Source organism: Piliocolobus tephrosceles, chromosome 4 (assembly GCF_002776525.5).
Source record: "Piliocolobus tephrosceles isolate RC106 chromosome 4, ASM277652v3, whole genome shotgun sequence".
Lineage (NCBI taxonomy): Eukaryota > Metazoa > Chordata > Mammalia > Primates > Cercopithecidae > Piliocolobus > Piliocolobus tephrosceles.
Genome location: NC_045437.1, coordinates 93,114,341 through 93,130,069, shown reverse-complemented (window position 1 = coordinate 93,130,069; position 15,729 = coordinate 93,114,341).

Genomic DNA, 15,729 nt, shown 5'->3' with positions numbered 1-15,729 from the left:
TCCATTTGCGGTATCTCATAACCCCATGTAATATTACAATGTACTTCTTCTGCTTCATTTTTTACAGAGAATTACGCAGCTGCCTCTTATTATTAAAAGCACCCTCCCCCTCACTCCCTGAATAAATGCGTGTTCTGACATTAAAACAAGACACTACACAAGAAGAGCCTGGAAGCCAGGATGCCGCCAGGTTTGTATGCCAGATGTGATTACGGAGCGACAGCGAACAATCCTACCATCAGCCCATTGGTTAGCCAGAAACCGTGGACACTCAAAAGAGGTTCAGTCTGAATACATAGCCAATAATGTGTTTAAAACTACCATGCAAAAGTGCTTGTTTTACCAAGATATTCTATGGGAATATTTAGCTGTTACATTGTAAATGCTGTTATTTTGGTTTCTAAAAATGTCATGACAGGAAATGATTCCAGGGAGGAGCGGCCAAAAGGGCTGTTGGGTAGAACCAAGTGGGGGAGAAAGTTAAACCTAGAATTCAAGAAGTCAGAAAAGGTGAACACATGAATTGCTATCTGCAATAAAATGGATTCTTAAAATACATTTGATTTTTTTTTTTTTAATTCTTTTTTTGAGGCAGGGTCTCACTCTGTCACCGAGGCTGGAGTGCAGTGGTGTGATCTTGGCTTACTGCAACCTCTGCCTCCCAGGCTTGACCGATCCTCCCACCTCAGCCTCTCGAGTAGCTGGGACTACAGGCATGTGCCACCACCCTACCCCTGGCTAATTTTTTGTATTTTTTGTAGAGACAGGATTTTGCCATGTTGCCCAGGCTGGTCTTGAACTCCTGAGCTCAAGCAATCTGCCTGCCTCAGCCTCCCAAAGTGTTGGAATTACAGGCATGAGCCACCGCGCCCAGCCTACATTTGATTTTTTATGTTCCATTTGCCTTCTCCCAGAAGGCTGGTTATGTTTTGAAGAGTTCCTACTGTTCATTGGTACAATGGTTATAAGGTCCTGGTCCCCTAGCTTTGGACCAGTTATCAGGTGGAGATAAACTAAGGGAAGACACTCAGTCTATATGGGGCTAAGAAACCACTCTGCCCCTTCTTGATTCTCTGCAGCTACAACCAATGGGCAGTTAAGACCTTTGGGTAAGAATTTCTGCTGGTTTGGAAATGCTTATATTGATGCTATTTTTATTTATCTCGCTGTCTGAGAAGTGCAAGGCGGGGACACGTTAGAAGCTGATCAGAGAGTAACTACAGTTATTAGTTACTTATTAGTTATTAGGAGCTTGACCTTTTCAGAGGGATCCAAAGATACATAGTGCAGTAACTGATGAGCTGTAGAATTTCATAGAAAAAGAGAAAGAAGAAAAAGAAGAAGAAGAATGGCGAGGCAGGGGGCAGGAATTAAATTTGTTTTTCTCCCTGAATATATTTGTATTATAGAACAGCTCTCTCCAATAATAAAGTGTTTGGTTTATCCAACTTACTTCTCATAGACAATGTTTATCAATTATGTGTCTATCTTTGAGTAACAATTTGTATTCTTTTATCTCTGTTTCTGTTAGATCTACAAGGATTCAGAAATCATAACAGACTCTCAAGAAAATCATCTCAGATAGACAAAAATATAGCTATTTACATATACATTAGTAAGGTGGGTATAAAATAACTCATCAGTAAAAACTTTTCAGAAAATTTCCAACACATCTGTAATTTTACCTTCACTGCTTTTCAAATAAACCCAATGCCCCCCTCCTTCCTATGGCAACATAAATGCGCTTTTTCCAGTCTTTATTTTTAGACTTCCACTTAACTCTTTTCTATCTATGATCTTTGTGTGTTTTTAAAGTATAAATTGCATACAGTTTTATAATTCCAGCTGTTATATCCCTGTATGCCCCCATTTACACACTGTCTTGAACACAAAAGTGCTAATGTGCATATATCATTTTATATTTTCATAAATCTGTTTGGGTTTTAACCAAACAAGGTAGAGAGAGAGAGAAGAAAAATAAGAAGGGGAGGAGGGAGGGAGGAAAGGAAAAAGAAGGAAAGGAAGGAAAAAAATGAATAGCAACAAAGTCAATAAATACTTACGAAATACCATTGTTGGTATATGACACAGAAGTGGTACAACTGCCTCTATATTGGTGTTATTTTAATTTGATTCCATATATGTGATACTGATTTTAAACTTAGAGTCCGATGTAAGATCAAAGCTAGAAAAGTTACCTCCATGCCTTCAACATGTAAGGTCCACCAACTGATAGTGTTGTCAGAACCCAGTGTCTCTACTTTTCTGTGTTGACTTCTTTAGGAGGCTGTATAATGGTCACCCAAAGACTTTAAGCCCTAATCTCTGGAACCTGTAAATATTACCTTTTAAGGAAAAAGGGGTCTTTGTAGATATGATTAAGGTAAGCGTTTTGACTTGGGGAGATTATTCTGTTGATTTGGGTGGGCCCTAAATCTAATCAATCACAATTGTCTTTAAGAGTGAGGCAGAGGAAGATTTGATATGCGCAGAAGAGGAGAGAGCAATGTGAAGATGGTGGCAGAGATTGGACTGATGAAGCCACCAGAAGCTGGAAGACGTAAGGATCCGATTCTCCCCTGGAGCAACTGGAGGAAGCAAGGTCCTGTCAACATTCTGCATTTAGCCCATTGAAATGAACATTGAACAGAATCCTGGCCCCTAGCACTAGTAGAGAATAAAGTTATGTTGTTTTAAGCCACCAATTATGATGATTTCTTATGGCAGCCACAGGATACTAATTTACCTTCTCAGATGATGCATGATGGCCAGATGGGTTGCCAGCAGCTCCCCCCTAGACTAAGCAAATTGGAGAAAATAAAGCATTTCTTATTGTGACTTACACATGAGTTTCAGGATTCAAGATTTACTCTGAACTGGCCAACTTAGCTCATGTGCCTACCCCTAAATTAATTCGCATATCTAGGAATTCGTTGTTCTAATTGTTCATACCTAGGTCATATGCTCACTCCCTGATTCAAGGGTGAAGGCCCTCTCATCTCTCTACTTTGAAATATGTAATCTATTTTTGCTAACTATGGTCACCCTAGTCTGCTCTCAGACATTAGAATTTATGTCTTCTATGTAACTGTAAGTGTGTACCCATTCACCAACATCTCTTCATTTCCCCTTCCTACCCTCACACCCTTTCCCAGCCTCTGGTATCTATCCTAGTCCTATCTTCATGAGGTCAAGTTTTTTAGCTCCCACATATGAGTGAGAACATGCAGAGTTTGTTTTTCTAGGCCTGGTTTATTTCACTTAACATAATGACTTCCAGTTCCATCCATGTTACTACAAATGATATGATTTCATTCTTTTTCATGGCTGAATAATATTCCATTGTGGATATATACCATATTCTCTTTATTTGTGCACTGATGGACACTTTGGTTGATTCTATTTCTATGCTATTGTGAATGGTGCTGCAATAAACATAGGGGTGCAGGTATCACTCTGATATACTGATTTCTTTTCCTTTGGATAGATACATATTAGAGGGGAGAGATTGCTGGGTTATATGGTTGTTCTATTTTTAGTTTGAGAAATCTTTATATTGTTTTTCATTGTGGTTGTACAAACTTACATTCCCATCAATGGTGTATAATAATTTATTTTTCTCCACATCCTGACCAGCATCTATTATTTTTATCTTTTTAATAAGATTCATTCTGACTGGGGCAACGTGATATCTCATTGTGGTTTTAATTTTAAATTCCTTGATGCTTAGGGATGTTCAGTATTTTTTCATATACCTATTGGCCATTTGCATGTCTTCTTTTGAGAACTGTTTTTCATGTTCTTTGCCCAATTTTTAATGGGATTATTTGCTTTTTTAATTGTTGTGTTAAGTTCTTTGTATATTTTGGATATTAGTTCCTTGTTTGATGAATAGTTTACAAATATTTTCTCCCATTCAATAGGTTGTCTCTTCACTCTGTTGATTGTTTCCTTTGCTCTGATGATAATTTTTAGTTTAATATAGTCCCATGTGTCTATTTTTGTTTTAGTTGGCTGTGCTTTTGAGGTCTTGGCTGTAATATTTTTGCCTAGACCAAATGTCCTGAAGTATTTTCTCTATGTTTTTTTCTCTAGTAGTTTTATAGTTTCATGTCCTACATTTAAATCTTTAATCCATCTTGGGTTGATTCTTGTATATGGGGAGAGATAGAGGTCCATTTTTATTATTCTGCACATGGATATTTAATTTTCTGAACACCGTTTATTGAAAAGCATGTCCTTTCCCCAGTATATGTTCTTGGCACATTTGTTGAAAATCAGTTGACTGTAAATACGTGGATTTATTTCTGGGTGCTCTATTCTGTTCCTCGTTGACCATGTATCTATTTTTATACCAATAAGATGCTGTTTTGGTTACTATAGCCTTGTAATATACTTTGAAGTCAGGTGGTGTGTTACTTCCAGTTCTGTTCTTTTTGCTCGAGATTCCTTTGACTCTTCTGCTTCATTTTTTGTTCTACATACATTTTAGGATTTTTAAATATTTTTGTGAAAGATGATATTGGTATTTTGATAGAGATTGCATTGAATATGTATATTGCTTTGAGCAGTACAGTCATTTTAATGATATTGACTCTTCCAGTCCATGAGTATGGACTGTTTTTCCATTTGTTTGTGTCCTCTTCAACTTCTTTCATCACTGTTTTGTAGTTTTTCTTGTAGCAATCTTTGACTGTCTTGGTTACATTTATCCCTAGATATTTTATTTTTTTTTGCAATGGTTGTAAATGGGGTTGCTTTGTTGATTTTTTTCCAGCTATTTCATTATTGGTGTGTACAAGCACTGGTGATTTTTGCATATTGATTTTGTATCCTGCAACTTTACTGAATTTGCTTACCAGCTCTAGGAGTGTTATGATGGAGCCTTTGAGTTTTCTTAATAAAAGAACCTGCAAAGAGAGATAATTTTACTTCCTCTTTTCCAATTCGAATGCCCTTTATTTTTTTCTCTTGCCTGATTTCTCCGGCTAGGACTTCCAGTATTGTTGAAGAGGAGTGGTAAGAGTGGGGATCCTTGTCTTCTGTATGACAAGGATACTTAACTTGACTACATCTATAAAGACCTTATTTCCAAATAAGGTAACATTTCTAGGCACCAGAGGTTAGGAGTTCAGAATATGGTCTTAGAGACTACAAATCAATCCACAACAGGCCAAGGGAGGGCAAAGTGACATTCAAGTAATCCGTAATGACCTAAACTCTGTTGAAAATAACACTGAAAATATATGTTGTGAATAAAATTAATTATAATCTCTTTTAGTGAAGCACACAATTACAAATAATGGCACTGGGAGTAATACATCTCTTCCTTCTCTGACTAATATCATATCGAGAAAGGGCATCACAGAATTTTGGTTTCTCTGCTGCAGAATGACTGAAATCATGGTACTTTTGTTTCAAACAACTTACTAAATTTAAGGAAGAATCTCAGAAAAAAAGAATATCAGATAGTCTCACTAAATAGCCACCTAAGATTGGAACTATTCAGAAACAAAATGAATCAAACAAGCTGAATCACTTCAGATGGTCACTTACTTGTCACAAATATTTTAAGTAGCACAGTTCCAGCTGAGTGATGTCTTATTCATCAAGAAATGTCTTACAGAAATAATGTTTGAAATAGAGTCAGAAGGCCTAGCTTCTATGCCAGATTCTGTCACTAACCAAGTATAATTTTAGGAAAGATGTTTAAAAGCTTTGGATATCCGTTTCTTTCTTCTGTGAAATGAAGAGTTGATAAACTAGATAATTTCAAAGGTTTCTTCCTCCTCACAAACATTTCCATTAAAAGATTCTATTCTTTACCATGGTCATGTTAACATTTACATAACATGTTCTGAATAGCATAATTAATTATAAGTAAGTCCTAGTGTACTTGAGGGTGTCTTTTACCATCTGAGACTAAAATGCATGAAGAGGGGGCACAAAACATTATAGACACCAGATGGCTGCCACAGTCCAAAGCATCATGTCTTCACAAAGCAATGTTCAAAACAGGAAGGGCAGGAAGAGAGTAGAGACTCCTCTTATATACCTTTGTACTAAGGAGACAAACCCTTTTCAGATGCCTCTGAGCAAACTTCTCCTCATGTCCCATTAGCCAGGACTGAGTCACAGACCCACACCATAGCAACAAAGAGGCAGGGAAAACTGGTATTTGGCATTTTCAGCCTCTGTCGTGGGAGACAGACTTTAACAACAAGGAAGAAAGGGGAAGGGAATGGCTGTTCATCAGGCAACATACAGCATCAGCTTCAGACATCCTGCTCCAAAAGAAAGTGACCTCAAAACCTTTATACAGGCTCTGACAGACCTTTAGCAGGAGACAGAGTAGGGTCTTCTGTGGAGACAATGAGAGAGAAGGAATTTTGGTTGGTCATGCCAACCACCTACCTTTCTCTTTCTTTTCCTTTCCTTTTTCCTTTTCTTTTTTTCTTTCTCTGTCTCCTTCCTTCCTTCCTTTCTTCCTTCCTTCCATCCTTCCTTCATTCCTTCCTTCCTTCCTTCCTTCCTTCCTTCCTTCCTTCCTTCCTTCCTTCCTTCCCTCCTTCCTTCCTTCCTTCCTTCCCTTTCTTGCTTTCTCTTCCCTCCTTCCCTCCCTTCTCCCCTCCTTCCCTCCTTCCCTCCTTCCTTCCTTCTTTCCTTCTTTCCTTTTATTTGAGACAAGGTCTCACTTTGTTGCCCAGGCCAGAGTGCAGTGGCACAAACATGGCTCACTGGAGCCTTGACCTCCTGGGCTCAAGCAATCCTTCCACCTCAGTCTCCTGAAGTGCTGGGATTACAGGCATGGACCACCATGCCTGGCCAGGCCGGCAACTTTGACATGGACTAGGCAATGCCACTTATTAGCTGCATAATCTTGGATAAGTTATTTAGTAGCTCTCTGAGGCTCACTTCCTTTATCTATAAAATGGGTATAATACCTGTCTCATAGGTTTGTGACAGCCACTTTGGGGCCATAAGACAGGGGCAGAATGGATGAGAAACAAAAAATAGTTTTGAAGGAAGCATCTTAGGAGGGCCAGCTCAGCTCCTGAATGCATAATGGAAGTAGATGGGGAAGAAAACCAAAAGAGATGCTCTTGAGGAGTATGATTATGTGCTAAGCCTGAACCTCTATGAGTTCAAGAAATACAAATTAAAAATTTGAGTTAAATTGAGATTATGTATTTGTCGTGACACAGCTGAAACAATTCACCACGTGGGCCGTGACATTATACACATAAAAAATAATAGTGATAATATCTCACATTCACTGAGCACTTATCCTGTGCCAGGCATATACTACGGAGCTGTTCTGCACACAGCTTCATTTACTCCTCACAATGCCCCCTAAGATAGGAACACCTAATATCTCCACTTTTCACCTGAAGAAACTGAAATTTAGTGACCTTAAGTAACTTGCCAAACACCCCACAAAGTACATAACAAAGCAAAGGCTCAAGTTGAGGGCTATCTGACTCTCAACTTCCCCTGATGTTGACCCACTTTGTGCCTCCCAGTTGTCCTCCTGGCCTGCTGTGCCTCTCTCTAGTGTCACACTTGCCAGACCGTATTGAAGTGAGCTTTCCACTTGTCTTTCTTCTATCCAGTTGGTCTGAAATATTTGTCTTTGGATCCTAAACCTACACATGTAGGAGTTAGATAAGTTTACCAACATAAATTGAATTAATGAACAAATAAACTGGAGGGTCGGCAATATAAAAAAGAGTGCTGAGTTCAAAAGAGGGGAGTAGCCACAGGCAGCAGAAGTTGGGAAGGCTTTGTGGGTGAGGCAGGGCCTCAGGCAAGCTAGAAGAGGGAGAAAACTTAAATGTGTAGGGAAGGTGGAAGAGAAGACTGGGAGAGAAATATTATTTCAGCAAAGGCCAAATGCCTAAAATGTTTTTTGGTTCTAATTCTACCTCTCCAGCAGAATAATTCTACCTCTCCAGCCATAGCATGAACAAACGTAATATATTATTTCCATGTCAGCCAGCCCCTTCTGCTGGACCACAGGCATAAAATAGGGCCTCTGCTTCATTATGATCTCCTTCCAGATACAACCATCAACTGAAAATATAAAATTGCATTGAAGGTCATAAAACCATAGACAGCTTGCATCCAACCACATACACTGCATTTTTAAAAATTCCATAGGAAAACATGGTCAGTGTTCACCTAGTGTGAGTCACATAGCATCCTAAAAACGATAGACTCTAATTTGAAGCCAGGCAAAATCTTTTAAACAGCTAATATTGCTAGCATCGAAAAAAGCAAAAAGTCACTTTTTCTTGATTATTACTACTCAGAGGCCACCAACCAGAACTTTCCATTAACTGAGGTAGGAAACAAAATACAAGAACATAAGTATTATTTTCTGAACTTTTTATTGAAATATAGTATACACACAGAAAGTGTACATATTATAAGCATATAGCTAACGAATTTCACAGTTGAACAGACCCTTGTAACCAATGTCTAGCTCAGGAAAGAACATTCACAGCATCCCATGCCTCATGCTTCATCCCACTCAGCATCCCTAAGGATAACCCTTCTCCTAATTTCCAACACCAAAGTTGAGCTTTTCCTGTTTTTGTATTTTAGATATAAAAGATCTTGTAGCCTGTATTATTTTGGGTCTGGCTTTCATCATTCAGCATTGTATTTCTGACACTCATCCACATTGTTGTGCATAGTAATAGATCATCCATTCACATTTTTGTCCAGTAGCTATTCTCAAGGTGTGGTTCACAAGTGTGATCCAGAAGTAAACTATTTTCATAAATACAGGAACACATAATTTGCCTTTTTCATTGCACTGATAGCACAAAAACAATAGTAGGAAAAATGGCTGGTGCCTTACCACAAATCAGGGAACGGGACCAAATGGTTCCAGTCATCACTCTCTTATTGTTCAATACCATTCACTACCAGTCAACAGAAAGAAACAATTATTTTCCATAAAGTTAGTTTAGCTTAATAATGTTCTTGGTAAAAAAAAAAAAAAAAAAAAAAAAAATTCAATTTGGCCAGTCACCGTGGCTCATGCCTATGATCCCAGCACTTTGTGGGGAGGCTGAGGCAGAAGCATCACTTGAAGCCAGGAGTACAGGACCAACCTGGGCAACAAAGTAAGACTCCATCTCTACAAAAAAAAAAAAAAATTAGCTAGCATGGTGGTGTATACCTGTAGTCCCAGCTATTTTGGAGACTGAGGTAGGAAGATCACTTGAGTCCAGGAGTTTGAGAGTACAGTAAGCTATGATTGCACCACTGCACTCCAGCCTGGGCAACTGAGTGAGACTTTGTTTCTAAAAAACTAAAAATAAAAAAAAAAATTAATTTTATTACTTCTCAACTCTTGAGTACATATATTTTAAATATTTTCTGTGTGATGTAAAGTGCTTATAAAATACTTCTACAACAGAAAGCACAATGGACAAAAAGAGCTCATGAGGAAAATCAGTTGAGTTGTAAGTTAAACTAATCACTTTTGTCATGAAAAGCAATTTTAATGATGGGAAAACTGTGTTTATTCAGACTTAGGTACTTGGCAAAGATTTTCTCAAAAATAAATGAAGTGAGCTTGTAACTTCCAGAAAAGCAACTGTCAGCATTTGATGCTAATGATAAAACTTGAGCTTTCAAACAAAAATTAGAGTTCTGGAAAACATATCCACCACCATGAACTTGAAGCCTTCCTGATTTTTTAAAAAAAATATATAAAGAAATATTGAAAAATTTGTAGGATCTGACTAATTCAGTGAATGAATATTGCCCAAATAGCCAATGTATAACACAAAATCATGTGTGGGTAAAAGATCCACTCAAAGTACAAGGAAGACCAGTGGATTTTAATTTCATAGAATATGGGAAGTTTCATTGACATGGTTGCAGAATCCACACTGAAACCAATCTCTAAGACACTACCACTTGTCAAGTCTTGGTGTATTATCAAAGAAGAATATCCACATTTTTAAAAAGCAATTTATTACTTACCTGTGTGAGGTTGGATTTTTTCTCATATATAGTTAACCCTTGAACAATGTGGGGGTTAGGGGAGCTGGCCCCCATGCAGTTGAAAATCCACATATAACTTTTTGACTCCCCCAAAACTTAACTGCTAATAGCGTATTATTGACCAGAAGCTTTACTGATAACATAAACAAATCACATTTTTTTTGGTCTTATGTACTATATTCTTACAATAAAGCAAGCTAGAGAAAAAAATCTTATTAAGAAAATCATGGCCAGGTACAGTGGCTCACACCTGTAATTCCAGCACTTTGGGAGGTTTAGGTGAGCGGATCACTTGAGGCCAGGAGTTCGAGACCAGCCTGGCCAACATGGCAAAAACCCATCTCCACTAAAAATACAAAATTTAGCTGGGCATGGCGTGTGCCTATAGTCCCAGCTACCCGGGAAGCTGAGACATGAGAATCACTTGAACATGGGAGGCGGAGGTTGCAGTGAGCGGAGATCGCGCCACTGCACTCCAGACTGGGTGACAGAGCAAGACTCTGTCTCAACAAATAAATAAATAAATAAATGAAAATTATAAGAAAAAAATATATTTACTATTTATTAGGTGAAAGTGGATCATCATAAAGGTCTTCATCCTCATCATCTTCATGCTGAGTAGATTGAGAAGGAGGAGGAAGAGGAACGGTTGGTATTGCTGACTCAGGAGTGGCTGAGGCAGAAGTAGAGGTGGTGAATAAGGAGGTAGGAGAGATAGGCACATTTGCAACTTTTATTGGAAAAAAATCCATGTATAAGTGGACCTGCACAGTCCAGACCCATGTTCTTCAAAGGTTAACTGTACTTTAAATAAAACATACACCGACAGATTAAATGGAAAAGCAGAAATGAGAGACTCAGCTATTTTCTCATAAACCAGATATTAAAATATAAAAGAAGGCCTCTCTTCTCACTAAATTTTTTGCTTTGGGAAATAAAGTGATGTTTAACAAAAACATGCTCTTTACATTAGCTTACAATGGGTTTATTATTTTTAAATGTTTATAAATATTTTTAAAATTTTTCAGTTTCAAGTTATAATACAGTAAATATCAGTAGTTATGATCCACATAATTGAAAGTTCTTTGGAGTTCTCAATAATTTTTAAGGCTGTAAGGGTCCTAAGACCAAAAAGTTTGAGAACCCCTGCTATACAGTATTTCATTGTAAGCAGGGATTTAAATTTAGCAGTCACTTCTGGGAATATTCTTGAGATAGTTAATATTTAGCTTAATTTCCTCATCTGGTTTTTCTGCTTGTGGTTTCTTCTTCTCTCCAATCCCTCTTGCACGGGCCAATCAGATCATTCTCCAATACAGTTCTTACAGTGGCTACTACATCAGGTGCACTCTCTTCTTCCTGGCAGGAATATTTTAGAAGGCTTTACCAAGAATGTGGAATTACACTGTGGCTTTAAGAATTTGGCCAGAAAGAGGTCAGAGGAGGACAGAGCAAACTTGAGAAATGTAAGCAAAAGACTTTTTCTTGGATTATGGATATGGTTTCCTGGGCTTCTCAGTGTAACATCATCTTCTAACACTAAATACTATACAATAATCCTCTTGTGTCTTGGTAAAACATAACCTTGCTTTGTTCTCATCACAGTGCATACCACTACCTGGCTTTTTTGCTTCATGTTGTTTTTATGTTTTAATTTTCTTTCCTCTCACTGCCTTCCCCAGAATGTAAGCTCCAAGATTGCAGAGACCTTGTCTATCTTATTCATTGACTAGAACTGTGTCTCAAACACAGTTAAGTAGCTAATATGTCTTTGTTTAAATAGATGAATCACCTAGTCTTTATTTTGCAGTTCTCTCAGAACTTAGAAAAGTTCTAAGATGTAGAATTTTGTTTTATTTCATGGGATATTAGGCCTTCCTCCATCTGGGTAATAGTAATAGTAAGGTAACACTGACATGAAGTATTTTACAAAGTTTCCAGAGCTAAATTTTGACTTAAAATATTGCCTTTTCTTTTCTTGGTCTTCCTCCATTATTGTTGGCCATATGGGCAGTTGCTGGTAAGTAACTTCACCACTCCCTGGAAATGTATGGCTTATAAATAGATTGCCATTATGTTTCTTCAAAATTATTTCTTATTCAAGCTCTAAATATTTACCAATTTATATATTTCATCATAAATTACAATCTCCATTCTGCTCCATAAATGTCTCAACTCATGTAGATTTTTAGATTTAATCTTCTATACGAGAACATACTTCCTGAGATTGACTTCTTTTTTTTTCTTTATTTTTATTTAAATGTTGCCAGTATTCTATATGTACCAATATAAAAAGATCTTCAAGATGTGCTATTAATTATATATAAGGCAACAAGTAGAACAATACATATACTTTGTTCTCATTTATATTTTATATACTCCTATATATGTTTTCATTTTGTAGACTAACTCTGATAGAAGACAACATAAAACTGGAAAACATGGTTACCTCTTGGGAAGGGGATGGGAGGACTGGGGAAAGAGGTGGAATGGAAGGGAACTGACTTTTAAATATATTTTTTTGCTTTTTTAGAGACAGGTCTTGCTCTGCCACCCAAGCTGGAGTGCGATGGCAGGATCATAGTTTACTACAGTGTTGAACTTCTGGATTCAAGAGATCCCTCCAGCTTAGCCACCCAAGTAACTGGAACTACAGGCATGTACCATCACACCCAGCATATATACATATATAATTATTTTTAGAGATACAGGATGTCACTATATTGCCCAGGCTGGTCTCAAACTCCTAGCCTCAAGAAGATCCTTCTGCTTCTGCCTCTCAAAGTGCTGGGATTACAGGCATAAACCAACATGCTCACTTCAATGTTTTTAATATCAGAAACTCTTTAGTATCTTTAAAATTTTATGCATTGTGTATGCATTAGTTATTGAATTTTAAAGAAGTAAATTATATGGATAAAAGTGTGTCCACATACACTAATTAAAAGACAAAGATTAGCAGAACATATTAAAAACATGACTCAATTACCTGCTGTCTATTAGGAACTTACTTCAAATATTTGAAATAAATATAACAAAGTAAATGGACAGAAAAAGACATACCGGGGGGCGGAGCAAGATGGCCGAATAGGAACAGCTCCAGTCTCCAACTCCCAGCGCGAGCAACACAGAAGACCAGTGATTTCTGCATTTTCAACTGAAGTACTGGGGTCATCTCATTAGGGAGTGCCGGACAATCGGTGCTGGTCAGCTGCTGCAGCCCGACCAGTGAGAGCTGAAGCAGGGCGAGGCATCGCCTCACCTGGGAAGCGCAAGGGGGAAGGGAATCCCTTTTCCTAGCCAGGGGAACTGAGACACACAACACCTGGAAAATTGGGTAACTCCCACCCCAATACTGTGCTTTAAGCAAAAAGGCACACCAGGAGAATATATCCCACACCTGGCTGGGAGGGTCCCACACCTATGGAGCCTCCCTCATTGCTAACACAGCAGTCTGCAATCTAACCACAAGGCAGCAGTGAGGCTGGGGGAGGGGCGCACGCCATTGCTGAGGCTTAAGTAGGTAAACAAAGCCGCTGGGAAGCTCGAACTGGGTGGAGCTCACAGCAGCTCAAGGAAACCTGCCTGTCTCTGTAGACTCCACCTCTGGGGACAGGGCACAGCTAAATAACAACAACAACAACAAAAGCAGCAGCAACCTGTGCAGACGCAAATGACTCTGTCTGACAGCTTTGAAGAGAGCAGTGGATCTCCCAACAGGGAGGTTGAGATCTGAGAAGGGACAGACTGCCTGCTCAAGTGGGTCCCTGACCCCTGAGTAGCCTAACTGGGAGACATCCCCCACTAGGGGCAGTCTGACACCCCACACCTCACAGGGTGGAGTACACCCCTGAGAGAAAGCTTCCAAAGTAAGAATCAGACAGGTACACTCGCTGTTCAGCAATATTCTATCTTCTGCAACCTCTGCTGCTAATACCCAGGAAAACAGGGTCTGGAGTGGACCTCAAGCAATCTCCAACAGACCTACAGCTGAGGGTCCTGACTGTTGGAAGGAAAACTATCAAACAGGAAGGACACCTATACCAAAACCCCATCAGTACGCCACCATCATCAAAGACCAGAGGCAGATAAAACCACAAAGATGGGGAAAAAGCAGGGCAGAAAAGCTGGAAATTCAAAAAATAAGAGCGCATCTCCCCCTGCAAAGGAGCGCAGCCCATTGCCAGCAACGGATCAAAGCTGGTCAGAGAATGACTTTGACGAGATGAGAGAAGAAGGCTTCAGTCCGTCAAAATTCTCAGAGCTAAAGGAGGAATTACGTACCCAGCGCAAAGAAGCTAAAAATCTTGAAAAAAGAGTGGAAGAATTGACAGCTAGACTAATTAATGCAGAGAAGGTCATAAAGGAAATGACAGAGATGAAAACCATGACACGAGAAATACGTGACAAATGCACAAGCTTCAGTAACCAACTCGATCAACTGGAAGAAAGAGTATCAGTGATTGAGGATCAAATGAATGAAATGAAGCGAGAAGAGAAACCTAAAGAAAAAAGAAGAAAAAGAAAGGAACAAAGCCTGCAAGAAGTATGGGATTATGTAAAAAGACCAAATCTACGTCTGATTGGGGTGCCTGAAAGTGAGGGGGAAAATGGAACCACGTTGGAAAACACTCTTCAGTATATCATCCAGAATAACTTCCCCAACCTAGTAGGGCAGGCCAACATTCAAATTCAGGAAATACAGAGAACGCCACAAAGATACTCCTCCAGAAGAGCAACTCCAAGACACATAATTGCCAGATTCACCAAAGTTGAAATGAAGGAAAAAATCTTAAGGGCAGCCAGAGAGAAAGATCGGGTTACCCACAAAGGGAAGCCCATCAGACTAACAGCAGATCTCTCAGCAGAAACTCTACAAGCCAGAAGAGAGTGGGGGCCAATATTCAACATTCTTAAAGAAAAGAATTTTAAACCCAGAATTTCATATCCAGCCAAACTAAGTTTCATAAGTGAAGGAGAAATAAAATCCTTTACAGATAAGCAGATGCTTAGAGATTTTGTCACCACCAGGCCTGCCTTACAAGAGACCCTGAAGGAAGCCCTAAACATGGAAAGGAACAACCGGTACCAGCCATTGCAAAAACATGCCAAAATGTAAAGACCATGGAGGCTAGGAAGAAACTGCATCAACTAACGAGCAAAATAACCAGTTAATATCATAATGGCAGGATCAAGTTCACACATAACGATATTAACCTTAAATGTTAATGGACTAAATGCTCCAATTAAAAGACACAGACTGGCAAACTGGATAAAGAGTCAAGACCCATCAGTCTGCTGTATTCAGGAGACCCATCTCACATGCAGAGACATACATAGGCTCAAAATAAACGGATGGAGGAAGATCTACCGAGCAAATGGAGAACCAAAAAAAGCAGGGGTTGCAATCCTAGTCTCTGATAAAACAGACTTTAAACCATCAAAAATCAAAAGAGACAAAGAAGGCCATTACATAATGGTAAAGGGATCAATTCAACAGGAAGAGCTAACTATCCTAAATATATATGCACCCAATACAGGAGCACCCAGATTCATAAAGCAAGTCCTTAGAGACTTACAAAGAGACTTAGACTCCCATACAATAATAATGGGAGACTTCAACACTCCACTGTCAACATTAGACAGATCAACGAGACAGAAAGTTAACAAGGATATCCAGGAATTGAACTCATCTCTGCACCAAGC